We start from the raw sequence: 4,782 nt of genomic DNA, 5'->3' as shown, positions 1-4,782 counted from the left end.
GTGATATGCATGAATCTATTTTCATTAGAAATTCTATTTGTCTAGTGTTCGAAACAGGTCATGTAGATGACTACCACGACGTAGATGATGACGACAGTGCAGACTGGGACATATTGTAAACTTCAAAACGGAGAACGATAAATGCGCACAAGCCTGTAGGTACCACAACACAAGAAAATAAAATATTAATAGATACTGGTCTTGACGGTAGCGAGATTTATGTTATACGGTTGCTACAATAAATAGTACAAATCAATGTCTTCTGCTGTTGCATTCTCAATAAACCTTGTTCGTTATGGGCTTAGTATCAATAAAACAAAAAATGAGATGCATCTCCAAAACAAAAGTGCAATGTAAGCCCATATAACTCAAGATTAGCCACATAAAGTTTCGAAAGATGCATCATGTCAAGGCTGTTTCAAAATAGAACACCACACAACCAAAGCGCAAAATTTTTCATCAAAGGCTGTCACATTAGTTGGAATGGTGTACAACTGACCAGGGCGGATCCAGAGCAAATTTGAAGGAGGGGCAGTTGGTAGTGCGGGCGCTGAAAAATGTTGACGAGTGTACGCTCTATACAACAATTTTCGAAATTTTCACAGTAATTGTTGTATACTTTGAGGTAATCCTTGAAGCAAATCAACCTATAAGTCTTAAAAAGTGGCGCACAATTTACAAAAAAAGGTGCACAATTTACAAAAAAGGGGCGCCAGACTTACTTCTACTCGGTGAGGGGCTCATATCATATCAGATCATATTTGGCACGCTGTTTTGACAACATCATCAAAAGATGCTGCACGACAATGTTGCCCAGTTTGGCCACCATGTTTCGGCGACAAAAAAATTAACAAAATTGCGAGCAACATTGTTGGGCAACAATGTTGCCCAGTTTGGCCAAGGCTTTAAAGTGATTTTGTTGCCAAAAAATTATAGGCGCCTGGCGCCTATACGCGGCCCTATTTTCTAGACTTGAAAACTAAGAAACTTTAAATATCCGGATATAGGCGCCGGCGCCTTTATGCGAGACTATAGGGTACAAATTCTTAACTGATTGATCAGTAGGTGCACGAGAGTTGTAGTTCAGAAGATCACTGTTGAAAACACCTAAAAGGAATAGTTGCTTGCCTGCAAATAGTTGGTAGCGTTCTCAAGATTAGAACTTGGGTGGCGATAAGCACAACAAAACAGATAATTTTTACCATGCTTGTTTTCAACCTCAACCCATACAGTCTCAAAATCATTACTGTCTTCACTAAGATCTGCCCTATGAATTGGTGCAAGGCAAGACTTAACATAAAGTCCTACATCACCATTTTGACTATGTGACTGACCAAGAAAAAGTGTATAACCAGGAATTTCAATATTAATCTGTATGGGTTTGTCAAAGGTATGCCAAATTTCAGTCAGAAAGTAATATGCCGTTGCATTTAATGTGTACATAAGAATTGCATTCAGCACAAAGAATTGCTGCTTGACTTTCATTCAGCACAAAGAATTACGTGCAGCAATCATGTGTTGAATCTGACTTGGTCTTTTTTTCATTGTTCTCTTTGAGAAATCATGGACAAACTTGACTGAATTCGGTTTGATTTCTCTTGCTTTTTGGACAACCTTTTCCTTTACTTTCCATGATTGGAATTTTGCCACGATGTGCCTCGGGCCTTCGTTTCTGCTCCAACCGTCCTTCATGTCTTTCTTAGGGTTGCGATTTGGTTTACCAATCCTGTGAATCCTTTATATATGAATTTCATCAACAATACCAATTTCTGATTTAATTAGAGCTTTAACAGTGTTCTCTGTATCATCCCATGGCAGTTCAGAAGGGGCCTCGGGAAAACCGATTAATATCAAGTTGTTCCTTCGTGACTGGTTCTCCATGTATTCTTGTTTATCAAGCATATCCTCAACAGTATTGTACATGTCAACCTCGACAACTTCAAGTTTCCTTGATAGTTTCTTGATAGTTTCCTCTGAACCTTTAATTGTTGATTTAAAAGTGTCATTTTCATTGCTGACAAATTGAATGGAAGCTCTGAAATCTGAAAGCTCCTTTTTAGGCCCTTCACTTCGGATTTCAGAGCATCTATTACCCATTGAAAAGATGACCGGTGTGCCTCCAGAAGCTCTTTCACAACCTCTAGTGTAATAGACATTGCTGAACCTATTTATTTTCTAAAACATTGTAAAATACGACAAAATGGTATAATATTAGGCAGAAATTTTTCTGAAATTCGGAGAGCAGAAATTGGCGTACTGTCATTCTCCATCACGTGGTGTCGAGAGAATCTCCATATGAAAATTTTCAGCAATACCTTAAAGTATGATCCTCTCCCTTTTAGCTAGGTCCAGTCAGCAAAATGAAACAATTATTTTGCCACATAAATGTTTGAGTTTGTGTTGCGATCTGATTCTTGCACCTAAGCCCTCCTGGCAGACTTGTAAGTAACCATTCTCTAGTCAGTGAAAAAAATACTCCTCGATTGTGTCCAAATCACAAGCGGTTGCAATGAGTTCTTGTGAAATTTTTTCTGATCAAGCACTCACACATAATTATCAAGCACTGCCACTGTGATCTGAAATGCTTCAGAGTTCCCTGTCAAATTTTGCTACTTTGTGGACCAGCCCACTAACTTCTCAAGATTCTCAAAATGCGACGTAGGCAAGATCACAATGTACACTACCAGGCCAAAAGTATTGCAACACCTGCGAAGGCGATTAATGGTGGATCATGCAATAACTTTTGTTATTGTCTGATTAAGCTATTGTTTAATCAGCCAATGCCAAGCAAATAAAATTGCAAATTCAATAAAGAGTTAATTCGAATATTCCATTTTCATTTTTCAAAATTTTAAATCAGCTTCTGGCTCTGATAAGTACGGAAAATTGCTATCGAATTGATGCACAAAATTTGTTGATGAAATGCACTGGGATTCTGTTTCATCTTAAATAAACTCTCTAAGTCAGTTTTTGTTTGGACCTTAGAGAACCTTGTGGATTTCAAATCAGATCATTTTTATTGGCAACAAGAAATATTCGCTTATTTTAAGGCTAGGTCTTTGTGATGGCTGAGGAAGGACATAGAGTTTGCAGATTTTCAGGTAAATTTGAGTCAAAATGGCCTTGTAAGGGGATGTATTGCTTTTTATGATAAAAGCTGTCTTCCTCATTTTCCTAGCATTGATTTGATTCCACCAAAGAAACTGTTTTGCATTATTTTGACATGTTTCACTGCATTAACTCGCACGTCGCTAGTTTATGATTTACTAATTTATATGGGCCTAACTGTACCCAAAAAATTACCCATGGTGAAATGGAAAATTTCGGGGCTAAAGAAGTCGGGAATATTGACTTGATTTGTTGTTTCCGGATCTCTTACTATTTTGCTTTCATTTTCTGTAAAAAGTTTCGAAATCTTTAGAAGTAAAAGACCAGTTACACGAAGTTTATCACAACTACTAACTCCTTATCCTCTCGATATTTTGATTTTACCACTGCAGATATTTTTTCTTATACCTGTAAGATTTCTTAGGTTAATATCGTAATTCTGAGTATTTCGAAATCCTCAATAAATTTCAAAGAATTTGACTACTGGTTTAGCATGATTATTTTCTCTTTTAAGGGGAATATTTCAGCGTAAAGATATTAGTTTACAAAACTTTTGTCCTGGTAGTGTATATGTAACATATGCATGACATACCCTATTAAAATTGAATGGGTTTAATACGTCATTCTGGCGAATTTTCCTCTCGTTCAAATCTTTCAGATCGACCTTTTCTCAGGTACAAATGAATAGAAATTCTATGCGTGCGCATGCAGAAACTGCGTGCAACTTTCTCAAAATGCGAAGGAATCTCTCAAAATGCATGGCAACAGTCCGTAAACATTCTCAAAATCAACGAGGCACGGCCTCTTACTACTCTCCTGGGTACTCTGTGGTACTAAATTCAATTAAGGAGAAATTGGTGTTTCATCGGAGAAGATCTGAAGATGTTTTGCAAAAGTAGAACGGAGTAAAGTATATCAGGGTGTAGAAATAAATGCCTTATATGCATAATAAATGAGAAATTTTAATCTTAAACCTTAAACCTGAGTTTATTCATTGCTTTTAGCATTATAATTAGAACAATCAAAATGGGAAAATGTGACATTCTCAATTGAGAATGTTGAGAATGTTTCGATCCGCCCCTAAAATTAGCGATGCAACGAAAGGATAAAATCAAATATTTCTAACCTTATTCTGTTTGTCCTTTTGAAAAGAGAATTTGGTGTCGATACTATCTTCCTACCAATCTTCTTCTCTGTTCTTCACCTTCATAAGTTGACACTCTGAACTACGTTAAAAACATTCCCTGCTTCAACTGCTGCACCCTCGAACCACTCAATTGCAATAAAAGCACCATACCACAAAATAGACATCATGGAACGCTCCCCTGAGACCAAAAACATAAAAAGGGACTGATCCTTGAAGCACTGAGGCATAGACCCATAGAAAGCACAGGCTCTCAAAGGGGACGTTTTCACGATACAGTAACATGTGATTATTGAGGAGGTGCATGGTGATAATGGATGTAAAGCAAGGCATCTCTTTTTGTCAAAAATCAGATCATCGATATCTATACCCGGGGTACCAGAGCCTTGGTGAAAGAGTGGACCAATAAATTGGATAATGTCTTTCCCAGTCATAAAGTCATATATTGAAATCAATTTCCCAATATCAATAATGTAGATGATACAACTGATCTTAAAAAGAAAGTTAAATAAAAATCCACCTCTCTATAA

This window comes from Rhopilema esculentum, chromosome 11 (genome assembly GCF_057945365.1).
Source record: "Rhopilema esculentum isolate cy_ngs chromosome 11, ASM5794536v1, whole genome shotgun sequence".
Lineage (NCBI taxonomy): Eukaryota > Metazoa > Cnidaria > Scyphozoa > Rhizostomeae > Rhizostomatidae > Rhopilema > Rhopilema esculentum.
This window is presented reverse-complemented; position numbering follows the sequence as displayed.